General features: G+C 42.7%; 1 non-coding gene across 1 annotated transcript; it reads left to right on the forward strand.

The window, feature by feature from the left end:
- Window positions 1-10,744: 10,744 nt before the first annotated feature.
- LOC125361105 lies at window positions 10,745-10,851 on the forward strand. Its single transcript, XR_007212891.1, has one exon. It is a non-coding gene; the product is annotated as a U6 spliceosomal RNA (small nuclear RNA).
- Window positions 10,852-16,265: the final 5,414 nt, after the last annotated feature.

A 16,265-nucleotide genomic window follows, 5' to 3' on the forward strand; every position in this document is an offset into this window, starting at 1 on the left:
AGATGAGTTAATGATACTCATGGTAAGAATCCATCTTTTATCCTAAAAATTCATCCAAGGATGCTTCTATGATAGAGGCCAGACTACTTGGAATTCATGGAAAGATATTTCCCAATGGAGCAAATGGAATGGCATCCTTTCTGATTAATAAGCTGGAACACTTTGAGCCTGGAGCATATGTTGGCTCTGCCTTTTTTTACATAACTTTCCAAATAGATTAAGTCCATACAAAAAGACTGAGAAAGGAGGAACAGAGAGAAGGAAAGAATGGGAAGGAAGAAGGTAGAGAGAAAGAGACACAGAGAGGGCCTAGTGGCAAGAGTGCTTGCCTCATATACATGAAGCCCTAGGTTTGATTCCCCACATATATAGAAAACAGCCAGAAGTGGCGCTGTGGCTCAAGTGGCAGAGTGCTAGCCTTGAGCAAAAAGAAGCCAGGGACAGTGCTCAGGCCCTGAGTTCAAGGCCCAGGACTGGCAAAAGAGAGAGAGAGACAGAGAGACAGAGAGAGACGGAGACAGAGAGACAGAGAGAGACAGAGACAGAGAGAGACAGACACACACACAGACAGCTACAGAGAGAGAGAGAGAGAGAGATCTCCTTGGCAGCCTTTCATGTTGTGTTCATCTTGATTTCCCAATACCAGGATGCACAGCCCTCCCTACTGCATAAGCAGTCCCAGCCTGCACCCTGTTTTCTGAGCTACATCATTCACAGCTCCTTTTTCCCTTCTCAGAAGTGTCCCAGGTGGTTAATAAATTATTTAGTCGTTATTAATATTAGAATGTGACTAAATAAATCAGTAGGTTTTTTAGTATTTAGTTAAGCTGTTTTTCTGTCTCCTGCAAGGAAAAAAAGACCACTCTCGCTATTCTACCATTCTTTTCTAAATTAATCAAGCAATCTCTCTATAGTACAACTTCTACATTCACACTTCTGCTTAAACTCTTTGGCAGATAAACTTATTCCTATTCTCCATTTTCTTTGCTGAATTGACACCTTAGGCTCTCCTAAGCCAGTCAGCATGGCTTAATACATATCCCTCACTTCCTACCTTACTCAAGCTCATCATAGTGCATAGATTATTTTTTTAATCAGAAAGCTCAGTAACCATACTTAAGAGAGGGAAAGAGTTAGTCACCTGGATGAATCAACTTTAATTGGATTTCCTGTTTTTGCACAATTCTCTCAATTCCAAGTCCTGGAAGAGCATGCCAGCTACTATAATTTGCATTTAGGGCCTGTTGGTCCAACAGGAAAGCGTAGGAAGACATCCATCATTCAACAAAATGAGGAACAAATATAAATGCTACCTCAAATATAAATGCTATTATCAAAATATTGAGAACTGATGGTAGGAGACTAAAAATACATTTAACATGTATATTTGCTAACTCAGTAATATAACCAATTAGTTGTGTGTCTGTATCATGAAGAGCTGAGTGAGTTCTTAAAACATGTGACTCGGGAGAATTGGAAATGAAGTAGTTGCTCTTTCTGCAATAACCAAGAACTTCAGATTTTCATTTTTTTTGACAAATAATTTGGGGGATACAATTTTTTGAGGTTTCCTGTGTACTAATTTCTCTGCCTGGTGTTACCTTAGCAAATTAAAATGTCATGCAAGGCAGTTCCAACATCCTCCAAGATTCCATCTCCAGCTCGATCCTTTTTTTGTTTTGTGTAAAATTCAAGGCTCTACACATCTGCACGGTTCCCCCTTCTTTGTCTTTTGACCTCACGATGTGTTTTTCTGCGTATGCGTTTCTCACCCTCTGAACTTTCAACACTGCCTCTAGAGCTCTGTACATCTATCGCCTACAAAGGCCCTTGGCTACTCTGTCATTCAACCCGATCTGATCCCTGTGATTTTTCTGCCTTTGCACAGATTTGTAGAAGACACCTTTGCTGGTTGTCCCCAAACTGATGGGAAATGTAATGAAAAGAAGTCCTGGCCCAGGAGCCAATAACAGCTGATTTAATGCTCCAGATCTGCCATTATTTTCACGGGGCAAACCCCAAACCTAACCTATCAGTACAATGGTGCTCTGTACCTTTAAAAAGATTCCACCACTTCTGTGGATTTGTTTCATGTGTGAATCCTTTGCCTTATTTGGTAATTAGTTGTTTGAAAAGAAATATATTTGCTTTCTTTTTTTCTTTAACACCGTTAATCAAGACAGACTGGTGTCTGCATAATAACAAATAAATCCACAAGTCTCAGTGGCTTGACACGTGTAAGATTTTTGTTGTTATTGCTTAGGTTTGGCTTTTAATTTAGTGGGTTTTTTCTTCTTGCTGGTCCTGGGGCAGAGCCTGGCCACTGTCTCTGAGCTTTTCCCTGCTCAAGGCTAGTCCTCTACCATTTAATCCACTGCCCCACTTCTGGCTTTTTGGTGACTAATGGGTGATGAGTCTCACAGATTTTCCTGCCTGGGCTGGCTTTGAACTGTGATCCTCAGATCTCAGCCTCCTGAGTAGCTAGGAGTACAGCCATGAACCACCAGCCCTGAGCATTTTTTTCCAGGTAGGATTTTCAGCTAACTTCGCTTAGGCAGGCCCCAAATTATGACCTTCCTATTTCCTCCACTCAAGAAGCTGTGAGTTCAGCTGTACACCATGATACTCTGCTCTGAAAGTTGGTGTTCTGCTCACATACTATCCTAATGTGAGTAAAGGCACTCCTTCGTGGGTGACTTGAGAATCCTCACTCTTTCCACCAAAGAATTCTTCTTTTCCAATCTATGCAAGGGGAGAGAGGGAGTGGAAGATTCCACAGAACAGCTTATAGCCAGTCTCAAGTTCATAACTTCTGCCCATACGCCATCAGCCAGATCATATATTGTCCTACCCAGAGGCAAAGGGAGCAGAACTTGTAAACTTCCTATGAAATCAAAAAGAGGAAACTGGATAACGGACAAATGTCTAGTCAGTCTACCAGAATCTAATGTCACAGTTGGCATGTGCTGAAAATAAAACTGCTGGTACTAAATATTTATCATAAGTAAACCCATAGTATATAGTTAGATGCCTAACATGTAGTAAGCCTTTCACGTGGGTCATCTCATTTAATTTTATAACACATGAAGGAGGTTTTGTAAGGATTAAGTCAAATGTGAAAATAGCTGGTGCCAACAATAATTCATCTCGTTTTGTGTGCCTTTCACATTCTATGGGGAAACTGCCCAAGTTGGGATATTAAAACAGAACTTGGGTACCAGCTTTTATTCCTATGTGATTCATATCTGATGAATCATTTGTTATGGAGTTACATGGTAGACACTGTAAGTTAGTATGTATGTATGTATTATATATGTATGTAAGTATGTATGTATGAATGTTTGGGTTTTTTTTTCTGTCACACTATGAGGAAAGCCTGAGTTCAACAACTTAGAAAGAAGATACATTTGTTTTGGATGGTGGATTTAAAGGTTTCAGTCTATGGTTAGCTGGTCTAAGACCTGTTGTAAGGCAGAAAATGACAGTGAACAGGTATGGTTGAGCATAGAGGCTTGCTTGCTTCTTGGCTAGGATACAGAGAAAAGTAGACAGGAAGGAGTGAGGGCAAAATAACAAAGACACATCACCGTGACTGACCTACTTCCTCCAACAAGGCCCTCTAAGCATCAGAACATACCTACCATCCCAATAACACATTAATAAAGTCAGAGCCTTCACGATTCGATCACTTCACACATGCTTTAATAGGTAGCTACCAAATCTTTAACACATGAGCCTTCATGGACCTTTTCAGATTGAGACCACAAGAATCTACCAAGATGTCTGCTAGCAGCTTCAATGATAAGACTAAACAATTCCATAAAAAGAGTTCATACAGGGGCTGGGAATGTGGCTTAGTGGTAGAGTGCTTGCCTTGCATGCATGAAGCCCTGGGTTCAATTCCTCAGCACCACATAAACAGAAAAAGCCAGAAGTAGCGCTGTGGCTCAAGTGGTAGAGTGCTAGCCTTGAGCAAAAGCAGCTGAGGGACAGTGTTCAGGCCCTGAGTTCAAGCCCTAGGACTGGAAAGAAAAGGAAAAAAAAAGTTCACACACATGGACACTTGGAAGGGCATAAAAATATGTTTGCTTAAATTCTGTGATTTAAAGGGGGGGCGGGGCCTGAGTTACAAGATACCCTTTGGCTGAAAGAATAGAAAGCAACAAAAGTCACTCATGACAAAAGAGCTTGAACTCTCTCCATCTTTCTTTTATACCCATGCATTTCCTCTTGTCTAAATGATGACTTTTGGCCCCATGTGCATTAAACCAATATCTGTCTTTGTGCCTTTATTCTTCCTCTGGTGCCTAGGTGTTGACCTTGGCTCTGTTTCCTGTTTGCCATCTTTCATGGGCCAACCAATCTACATACATCTACCTCACCTGTGTTCTGCAAGGATTCCTCCATTACACAGCTTCCCACTCAGACTGTGGCCACGTGGCAGCCAGCAGCCCAGAGACAGTAAAGTATTCATTTTGTGTTAAAGAGGCTTAGAAGTAGCTGCTAGATGCTGATAAGGAAACCCAACAGATTTTTTTTTTGAGTGAAAATAGGGAAGGAAAGGGTAAGAAAGAAGCAAAGTCAGTTGGTGGTGACAGTTGGTTAACAAAAGTCAAGGAGGATCAGAGGAAATAGCCTTACATTCCACTTCCCAGTTTGCAGGGATGTTTTAATAATATATACATATATTATTTAAAATAAGTCTAAGTCTGAAGTCTAAACATTGACTATGAAGAAATGTTTCAGAGGAGAATGATAAAAGGGGTGACATTGATCAAGATGTATTATAAAATGATTTCTTGAATGGTAACTCCTTTGTCTATTAAATGATAATAAAAATATAATTTAAAAAGCATTTTTACCAAGGAGTTTATTGAAAAAGAGCTCCATTCAATTAGCACTGTAGTGTGTGTGTGTGTGTGTGTGTGTGTGTGTGTGTGTGTGTGTGTGTGCTAGGTCAAGGCCTGGGTTCTCTCCCTCAGCTTTTACATTTATGGCACATGCTCTGTCATTTGAACCACACCTCTATTTCTGGCTCTTTGCTGGTTAACTGGAAATATTTGCTCTGGCTGGCTTCAAATCATGACCCTCAGATCTTAGCATCCTGAGTAGCTCAACATGCATTGCTTTGGGGGCTGGGAATCTGGCTTAGTAGTAGAGTGCTTGCTTAGCATGCATGAAACCCTAGGTTCGATTCCTCAGCACCACATAAACAGAAAAGGCCGGAAGTGGCACTGTGGCTCAAGAGGTGAGTGCTAGCCTTGAGCCAAAAAGAAGCCAGGGACAGTGCTCAGGCCCTGAGTCCAAGCCCCAGGACTGGGGGTGGGGGGGAGCAGTGCTTTTACTGGTGCCATAGAGTTCTCTTTGGCTGGCAGGGTTAGGAGTGGGGGAAGCTCCCAGAGCGCATGAGAGTCAGTCTGTGCTCACACAAGTGGTAGCTTCAGCCCTTATAGAACCTTCCATTGTCTGACCCCACAGCCTCGTAGGACAAACCAATGCATGCTTTCTCTGTTGCTGGACTTACACGTTTTCATAGTCATATGTTGATGTCATCTCAAGTCATCCATGACATACGTTCACAGAGTCAGCTCCAAGGAATGAGAAGAGCGCTGGAGCCTGCAGTTAAAGTGGGCAGACCGGCACCATGGGCTCCCGCTCCCCTTTCATAGGGCTTAGAATGCAATCCCGGAACCCTCTAACAACCATGTTCATTGTGTGAAGCACAGTGAAGGACAAAAAGGCATTGAGGTTTCCCTTGCTCTAGGCACTAAGAATCTTGGATTTTTCACAGCTACTTTCTGTCCTGCTAAACATCTGCCATGGTTAGTAACTTAGTTCTTCTGGGTGTCTAATTCATGTAGGAAAAGCATACTAAATCCAAGAATGAAGAATGTCAGAAATTAAAAGACAGCAGCAGCAAGTCTGGGGGGCGGGGGCGGGGGAGGAGAGGGAGAGCACTCACCTCATAAAGCTAATTCCAGCTCTGTAGAACCCAAGCCAAGCCTGGTCTTCAGGTTGTTTTGCACACTGGAGGTCACAGAGGAGGGAGAAGGTCGAAGGTTGGGTGGGGCTGATGAGGCATTTTACGTGATTACTGCTATTAGAGCGTGGCTACTTGGAACTTTGTAAACAAAGTAAAGAAGACAATAAGGCACACAAGCAGTATACGTGTTATACACGATGGACTTTCAATAACTATTTCTAGTCTCAATGAAAAAAATCCTTTCCTAGAAGCCTAGAGTTCTAATGATTGCCTTGATGCATTTTATGATGTGTCTTTTTCTTTTCAATTGAGCTTTATTTTCTTTAACTAGCAGGTCCCTTGGGCCCCACTAGGTGTCAGTCTAGCCTTGCAGGTGCCTGGAACCGGGGCCAGCAAAGAGATCCAGGCCCATGACCAGGAATTCGTGGAAAAGGAAGGGAGTCTCACTGTCGTCTAAGAAAGGTGGTAAGAAACTGGCTTCAACAAGACAACTTCCATTCTGGACCTCCTTCTTGGGAAAGACTAGGGACCACTGAAAATTGGGGAAACATTTAGTAGCTACTGTATGCAGAGTATTTCATTGGCCCCTGGAAACATAAAGATTCGTGGATGCAGTTTCTACCCTCTAGACTGCGGATTTGCCAAACTGCTTTTGGGGTTCCCTTCTTTAATTGTTACTGGATGGCAGGTGAAGGGTTTCCTTCAAAAAGCATTTCAAGCTGGGCACTGGGGGCTCATACCTAGAATCCTAGCTACACAGGAAGCGGAGATCTGAGGATCACAATTCCAAGCCAGCCCAGGCTGAAAAGTCCCCGTGAGACTATCTTCAAAAAACCACCAGAAAACTGCAAGTAGAACTGGGGCTCTCAAAGTGGTAGGGAGCTAGCCTTGAGCAAAAGAGCGCAGGGAGAGTGCCCAGTCTTGGAAATCAAGCCCCATGACACACACACACCCCCCAAAAGCACTTCAAAAAGCCGCACAAGGAGTCTTATAAAGTGTAAGTTTTAGTGAAGATTAATTAATTGATTCTTTATTTATTTTGTGATGGTATTGGGGCTTAAACTCAGGCCTCACGCAGTTGTTTGGCTTTTTCATTCAAGGTTGGAGTTCTACTATTTGAGCCACACTTCTCCTTTTCGCTGGTTAACTGCAGATAAGAATCTGTTGGATTTTTCTGCTCAGGATCCTCAGGTCTCAGCCATCTGAGCAGCTAGAATTACAGATGTGAGCCACCCACTATGAATTTATCTTAATACAGCACAATAAAGCAGGGAGAGACAGGGGAGGGGGGAGAAAGAATTGTTTCTTGCTCTCCACACAGGAAGTAAGTAAAAGAATGTACTTTCTGAGGAAACACAAGTGGTTATGGAGCCTAGCAAAACCCTTAACCATTAGACAATGAAGGGTTTTACATGGCAAAGGTGAGCCCATGTTTATTATTCTGAAACACAGGGGTGTAATCTAGGTCTACCCAAAACACAGTGACCAAGGAAGTCTTCCTTAGGTCCAGACTGTCCCTCCCAAAGTTTTGTCTCTTTATCCCTTTGAGGAACAAGGCTTCTTAACATCTCAAAGAGGAAGGCAGATGCAGATTCCCCTGTGACTGGCTACCTGTTCCTGTAACTTAAGATCTAAAAGGTGAAGGGAGGAGCCAACTGTTTTGATTTAGTTTGGTTTGCTTCCATTTATTTCCTGGTTCTAATTCTTTTTCATATTTATTAGAAGATCACTTTCACCCTAGGGATGTAGTAACTTTTCTTCAACAAACATCCCCAATCCCTTTGTTTTCATGTATTTCATCTGCAAAAAACTGAAAACTGGGAGCTCTGGCCAATTGGAATTGTACTAATAGATCTTTACCATTCCCAGGCTCTATTAAGTTACTCATTAGAGAGTAGCCACTTGACCAATGTTTGTGAGTAAAATTATAGCTTCCTCCCCTAGTTTGCAAAGAAAACTTTAGGAAGAAACAAAATTATAGGTAGTGCAGTAGAGGAGACAATTACTGATGTGTGCCACAGAGAAGCAAGGGTACAATTACAGCTACCAGAACAGACATAAGAGCTTTGACCATGTCCTCTGGGGAGGGGGTAGACACATTCCCCCTTGGCAACTTCTAGAAAGTGGAGAACTCTTAAAGAGTAAATGGTTGGAAATGGAGGTGTGGCTCAAGTGGTAGAGCCCAGCCTTGGACAGAAAAGGTTGAGCAATAGTGAGAGGCCTTGAACTCAAGCCCTAGTATCTGGCGTACAGGCACATGCACACACACGCACACATATACATACATGCATGTGTGTGCACACACACTAGCAAATAGAAAAAAACAATACAAGGCTCAAGTTCTTGGTCTAGATTGTTCTCTTCCATTACATTGATGCGTGATCTCTTCCTCTTGGGCAAACTGGGTGGACACAGGAAGTGTATCTACTTCAGTAGTTGGTGATTGGGTTCTGAGGCTGGCCCCATCAGTGAACTAAGAACATGGACGTGTGCCACTGACTTCACTTCCATATGGAGCTGAAGACCATGGCTATGAAAGAGGACGTTTATAAGCACTCATTTCACAGAGCCATTGTGAGGATTAAATAAGATCATCCATAGAAAATGTGGCACAAGGCTGGGGATATGGCCTAGTGGCAAGAGAGCTTGTCTCATATACATGAAGCCTCGGGTTCAATTCCCCAGTACCACATATATGGAAAATGGCCAGAAGTGGCGCTGTGGCTCAAGTGGTAGAGTGCTAGCCTTGAGCAAAAGAAGCCAGGAACAGTGCTCAGGCCCTGAGTCCAAGACCCAGGACAGGCAAAAAAAAAAAAAAATCTGGCACCAAGTACAATAAAGATTAGGTGTGATTTTGTGAGGCTGGCCACAGTGGTTGGTACCTTAAGCAAGTGCCTGTGCTATAAGGCACTCTGTACTTTAATGATATAATGTGGTGTCCTACCTCCTCCCAAACAATGTCAAATATAGGAAGCACTAGAAAGTTTTCCAACTGATGAAGCCCAGACAGGCTAACAGGAAATCTGAAAAAGCAAGGATTCTTTGACATAGTGAAGTTGATGAGTTCCATCTTCTTCAGACTGCTTCTTGCTGCTCTCCCTCTCTCCCTGCCTCTCTCTGTCTCTCTCTGCCTCTGTGTGTGTGTGTGTGTGTGTGTGTGTGTGTGTGTGTGTTGTGCTTAGTCTCAGCACTGAGACCATCATTAGCTTGATGGTCCCACCGTTTGTGGCTTTTCCTAGTTCTAGAGTAAAGATTCTGCTTCTTTACCTTACGTAGCAACACGAACATCTCAGATGTTTTTCAGCTATCCTTACATGCACATGCAACTTTGAGGTAATAGAGCCAGCAACACTTCCTTCGTGATTTCCCCACAAGTCAGAATAGACCTCAAAGCTCACTATCCACCTTCCCAAAGTTCCTCTGATGCATTAGACACGGAATTGCCTGCTCTTTTCACAGTGGGCAGAGCCCACGCTGCCCTTCTAGCAGAGACTACTAGAACTGAACCCCTCCCCATAGCAGGCAATGCCTGTTCTATTGGGGAGCAGCTCAGCAGCCAGAGGCCCTGTCGGCTGCCGTCATGCCTCGCTGCCGGTCCTGCTGTAGCCTCCTCAGGTTCTTATCAAAGGAATTCGAGGAATGAAGTCTGGGACAGCTGAGGATGCGTGCAAATAGCATTATTTAGAAAAGTATGTAGACTGTAGACGTATGTAGCATAAAGGCCACTGCCACCATGGTTCCGTCAGTCCATCTGCTTTACTTCAGGAGACCGTATTTCTGTCTTTGTGGCTAGGGGTCTAGGGGTTTTATACCCTAAGCTGTGCTCTGATTGGTGGCCTTTGTTACACGTACTTAGGCGTTTGGGGATGTAGCACTTATTGGCAGGTCTTGGCAACATTCTGATTGGTTGTTAACTTTTATTTTTTGTTGTTTTTTGCCAGTCCTGGGCCTTGAACTCAGGGCCTGAGCACTGTCCCTGGCTTCTTTTTGCTCAAGGCTAGCACTCTGCCACTTGAGCCACAGCACCACTCCCGTCTTTCTCTATATATGTGGTGCTGAGGAATTGAACCAGGGCTTCATGTATACAAGGTGAGCACTTTACCACTAGGCCATATTCCCAGCCCCAGGTTAATTTTTAATCAGGCCCCTTCTACAAACCCTCTCCCCAGAGTCTTGTTGGAACTAGAAGGGGCTTGGGAGGGGCAGAGGTGAGACTTTCTGGAATAGCATATCTTTCTGATCTGCTTTTGGTTCCCTAGGCCAGCACATTCTTCAGGGGACTGGAGTCTTAAGTAATATACTCTTTCACAGTGACTTGTGTGGACCCAGGTGGTTTGCGCTTCCGGATATGAGTTTAATCTTTAACCCTAAGGGAGTGAAGGGCATTTAGAATGAGACCCAGAGTCCTACGGGGTGAAGAGAATCACCGACGCACAACGGAATGTGTGAGAGAAGAAGGCAATCAAGACCTAACAGGAAGGCGACGAGATGCTCAAGCCCTGTTCTTTACAGAGTCATTCTTTATTCTGCTGGGTGTGTTCCTCATTCCTCTTTTCTGACCACAGAAAGGGAGTGGGGACAGAAGCGTAGCCTCGTGGCTTTGCTCCCCTAATCCCCAGCACGAATCTGGGACACCTGGCTCTCATTCCTGGAATGACGGGGCCGTTGGCTCATTGACGGTGTGTTCTGGATAAGACCGTTCTCCATAAGCCAGATGCTTCCAGAATACCTTGAGAGTATTGCTGTAAAATATCATATCCTGTGCTCACTTTGGCAGTACATATACTAAAATTGAAACGATATAGAGAAGATTAGCACGGGCCCAGCACAAGGATGACACACTAATTCATGAAGTATTCCATATTTTTAAATAAAAAATATATTGTATAATATATGTATATATACATACTATTCTACCACAAGGTAAATGGGTCGACTGCTTTATTGCTTTTCTAAAACAGGCTATAAACTCTTCAGACTCTTACAAGGAATTGATATTACTAATGCAATTTTTGAAATTGTTTTAAATTTATACGTTTTAAAAATTATGTTTGGCAAATTATTTCCATGTGACTTGGTTTTGCTTCTTCTTCTTTTTTTCTTTTTTTCTTCCCGTCAGTACTGGGGCTTGATCTCAGGGCTTCTTGCTCTTTCTTGGCATTTTGCTCATGGATGGTGCTTTGCCACTTGAGCTACACCTCCAGTCTACCCATTTGCTAGTTATTGGAAGTGGACTTCCTTGAACTTTTCTGCTCTGGCTGGCTTCAAATCACAATCCTCAGGTCTCAGCCGCCTGAGTATCTAGGATGACGGGGTGAGCCACTGGTGACCTCCATATAATTTTTTAACATTTCCAAACCAGGGATCCCATGCAAAATTACTTTTGCCTTCACACAACTTGTCATCGTAAATCCAGAGCTATGTTTTTTAACTGCTTTGTGAATCTCCTTTTTCATTAGAAGACATACTGAAAGGGATAGAACAGGTGCTTTAAAGGTGCTAAATTGAACATACAGTTATTCATGGTTTGTTGACATTTCCTGAATATGTTATAGCAACTCCCAACAATCCTGTTGAAGAACACAGGAGGGCCTGCTCTGGTTTCACTAGGATGTATAGAAGAACCATGTTGACACACTTCATATTGTAAAGCCATAGTTTTCACCTAAGCCATTCCACTTTGAGCAGATTGCCAAAATAAGAATGAATTTATATCTTGTTGACAGAAGTAAGCAACAACGACCAACTGTCAGCACACCATAAGGTACAAAGTGACCATACTTTATTAGTAGTGTAAGTAATTAAACAATTACATCTGCAAATATATCAAACCCTATCAGAAACTCCAGCATGAAGGGATTGAAGATAGGACTGACACACTTCTTCACCTGACTTGTATCAGAGGGGCTACTTAGCATGAGGCGGAGGGACAAGGCAACACACACCAACCCAGCATCAGACCATCTGCTTTAACCCTTCCTAGTTATGCTGCAATCTCTATATTACTGGGTCGTATGATGTGTGATCTGAGAGTTAACACTGGTAATGGAGAACGGAATAAAAGAACCCACATTGCCAACAGCCTAGACTATCAAGTGATTGCAGCAGTACTTGGCGAATTAACACAAAGGAAATTGACTAGTATTATTTAATGGACTCTCACATCATGAAAGACGAAAATGCCTGTTTCTGAAGCTCACAACCTCTGTCTCCAGTGATTCAGAGATGTAAGGACGTTTCATAACACCCTGCGGATGAGGAAGGCATGTCAATTGGGATGGCAAAATACTTCTTAGGTTGTCTGCTTTCCCTATACACCTTCACAGTGAAGTAGACACTCAATGTCACTGACCCAATAGACATACATTTATTTATTTTTATTTTTTTATTTTTGGCCAGTCCTGGGCCTTGGACTCAGGGCCTGAGCACTGTCCCTGGCTTCTTTTTGCTCAAGGCTAGCACTCTGCCACTTGAGCCACAGTGCCACTTCTGGCCATTTTCTGTATATGTGGTGCTGGGGAATTGAACCCAGGGCCTCATGTATATGAGGCAAGCATTCTTGCCACTAGGCCATATCCCCAGCCCCCAATAGACATTGGACAAAAACTTAATGTGTCCATTGGTTCACATTTGTAATCGTAGCTACTCAGGAGGCTTAGAGCTGAGGATTGAGGTTCTAAACCAGCCCAGGCAGGAAGCCCACGAGACTATCATTTCCAATTAACCACCCAAAAAGCTGGAAGTGGAGGTGTGGATCAAGGAGTAGAGCATCAGCGTTAAGTAACAAAAGCTTAAAGGAGATCATAGGTTCTAAGTTCAAACCTCGGTACTGGCACATACACACACAAAGTGTCGAAACATCAAGCAATGGAGAAGACACTAATCAACATAAAACATTCTTTTTTTTTTTTTTTTTGGCCAGTCCTAGGCCATGAACTCAGGGCCTGAGCACTGTCCATGGCTTCTTTTTTGCTCAAGGCTAGCACTCTGCCACTTGAGCCACAGCGCCACTTCTGGCCATTTTCTGTGTATGTGGTGCTGAGGAATCGAACCCAGGGCCTCATGTATACGAGGCAAGCACTCTTGCCACTAGGCCATATTCCCAGCCCCCCTTTTTTTTTTTGGCCAGTCCTGGGCCTTGGACTCAGGGCCTGAGCACTGTCCCTGGCTTCTTTTTGCTCAAAGCTAGCACTCTGCCACTTGAGTCACAGCGCCACTTCTGGCCATTTTCTGTATATGTGGTGCTGGGGAATCGAACCCACGGCTTCAAGTATAGGAGGCAAGTGCTCTTGCCACTAGGCTACATCCCCAGCCCAACATAAAACATTCTTTTTTCACTTTGGGTGATCTCATTTGGAAGCTAATTAGATAGGACTTTGTAATGGAGTATTCCTATTTCCTATGACTTGGTAGTCCTATTTTCTATTTTATTTTGTATTATTTTTTGAGAGAGGGCGTTTTACTGTGTATCCCAGACTGGCCTCAAACTGTGATCGTCTCAAACCGTGATGGTACTGCTTTAGCCTCCCATGTAAGTACGCACTGCCTGGCTTAGCAATCACCCGGCTCAGCAATTCTTCTCCAAAGGTGACACCTAAGAAACTCCTTCATTTCTACCCAGCAGACAATACTGAAGTGTTCATAGTAACTCTATGGATAACAATGGAAATGGCCACCAAACAGACAGGGGAATAGTTTCCAGCCTGGGACTTCTTAAAGGAAGCTGAGAAATGAATTAATTACAACTAAGTAGATGCAAAAATCTGGAAGGAGCTTACATAATGCGGAATTTAAAAACAAGCCAAGTGCCTGAAGAACAAATAAAACTTGGAGCTCTTTTTAATAAAGTTCACTTGAAAAAGAAAAATAGGGGGCTGGGAATATGGCCTAGTGGCAAGAGTGCTTGTCTCGTATACATGAGGCCCTGGGTTCGATTCCTCAGCACCACATATACAGAAAATGGCCGGAAGGGGCGCTGTGGCTCAAGTGGTAGAGTGTGAGCCTTGAGCAAAAAAGAAGCCAGGGACAGTGCTCAGGCCCTGAGTTCACGGCCTAGGACTGGCCAAAAAAAAAAAAAAAAAAAAAATAGGGAAAGAGAATGATAAGCTCCATAGTCCCCACTATGATTTTTCTGGACAAGAAGTAATGGGCAGCTGGGGAAGAAGAGTCTGAGGTGTACATTGCTGGCAGCATTGGAGACGATGCTTCTCCAGTACGGGGGGCTTGAACCCAGGGTCTCATGTACTCACTTGTTTTTTTTATGCCGGAGCTCTACTGCTGCAGCCGTGCCTCCAGTTCCAAAGCAAGTGTTTTAACACCAAGATTTAGTGTCCCCCCCACCCCCACCCCTGCAGAGAGAAAACTGCTAGGAGGCAGGCTCAAAGGTGATTTGAAGGTTGAGCTACATTCAAGGACATGCCTAAGCATTGTGTGTTCTAACAAGCAGAGCCTAAAACCCAAAGTCTTCATCCGGGTTCTGCATAAATGAATGAATGAATGAATGACAGGAAAACTTCAAGTCCTTTTGGTTGTCACTAAGATAGCTTCTCTCCCCACAGACACCACTGTGCTCCCCAAGACAATTACTTAACTCATTGGAAATTTTTGAAGAAATTACTGTAAAAACTATTATTTTTCCATATAGAAGTCTATAATACCCATGGCACAGGAGACAATGATTCTCAATCCTATTTTTTTCTCTGATACTAGGGCTTTGAATCCAGGACCTCACATTCTCAACTGATTTTTCTTTTTGCTCAAGGGTAGTGTTCTACCATTTTAGCCACACCTCTGTTTCTAGCTTTTTGCTTGTTAATTGGAGATAAGAATCTCATGGACTGCTTTGGTTTTTTTTTTTTTTTTGGCCAGTCCTGGGGCTTGGACTCAGGGCCTGAGCACTGTCCCTGGCTTCTTTTTGCTCAAGGCTAGCACTCTGCCACTTGAGCCACAGCGCCACTTCTGGCCGTTTTCTGTATATGTGGTGCTGGGGAATTGAACCCAGGGCCTCATGTATACAAGGCAAGCACTCTTGCCACTAGGCCATATCCTCAACCCCTTGGGTTTTTTTTCCCCCCCAGGCTGGCTTTGATCTTTGATCCTCAAATCTCAGCCTCCTGAGTTGCTAAGATCTATTATAGGCATGAGCTACCAGTGCTTGGTCAGAAAAAAAAAACCCAAAAAACTTTTTAATGCTTTTTTTTTCCAGTTCCTCTTCCTCACAAAAAAGAAAAATTCTTCAGAAAATATCCATCATTAAGCAGACTCACAAATGGCACTTTTGGCTACAATAATGAATTAAATATGAGTCCCATATGTTTTCTCTGATCAGTAAGCAGTAGATCAGCTTAAAATGCAGCTCTTTCTTTGGGAAAAATTGGGCTAATTTATTTTAAAAGACATGAAAAGGCTCTTATGTTTATTTAAAAAGCTAAGACTCTACAGTCATTTAAAAACAATGCATCATTTATTTCATGATCCTGTGTTTTCATACAATAACTTTAATTATTATGGTACAATTTATAATAAAGAAGGCAGAGCAATCTTATTTTAAAATAAAGGTATCTATTAAGAACATTTATTAATTCATTTGACATACCATATGCTATCTTGGACAATGAAGATGAACTTCATTTTGTTACACAGCATATTTTGGTGCTGAGACAAACAAATGCCTATCACACCTGAAATCCTGCCTTAAGTGATGAAAACCACAGTCAGTGTCAGCAACAGATTTCAACCAATTAGAAAAACCAAAAATAATCTCGAATTACTCAGATCATTGGTAATCAAAATGAAGCAGGATTCATAGACAACAGGAGAGAACAGTTTCAACAGTTAAAAATAGGTCTTGAGAGCAGATTATTTTCATAATGTATTTGAAAAGAAAGAGTATTTGGAAACTGAAGACTCCAATATGAATGGCAAGGAATGATATTCCTGGTATTCATTCCTGGTATTCCCTCCAGTGCCCACTAACTTTTCTAAGATGATGTGAAATTGGTCACATCTAATCTAGGTAAAGGCGAGTCTCTTCCTGTTAACAAGTCTCTTTATTAATTTATACTTTAGTTTACTGAGACAGAATCTCACTATGTAGCCCAAGATGGCCTCCAACCTGTAATCCTGTTGCCTCTGCCTCCCGAGTGCTGGGATTCTATGTATGAAGCACAGGACCCAGCTCTAATTTACACAGCTATATGAGAGATTAATGATAAAATGGCAGACAGCAGAATCAACCCAACAGGCAACTGAAATTTTCTCTCTATAATAAAACATGGCTTTC

This window comes from Perognathus longimembris, chromosome 12 (assembly GCF_023159225.1).
Source record: "Perognathus longimembris pacificus isolate PPM17 chromosome 12, ASM2315922v1, whole genome shotgun sequence".
NCBI lineage: Eukaryota > Metazoa > Chordata > Mammalia > Rodentia > Heteromyidae > Perognathus > Perognathus longimembris.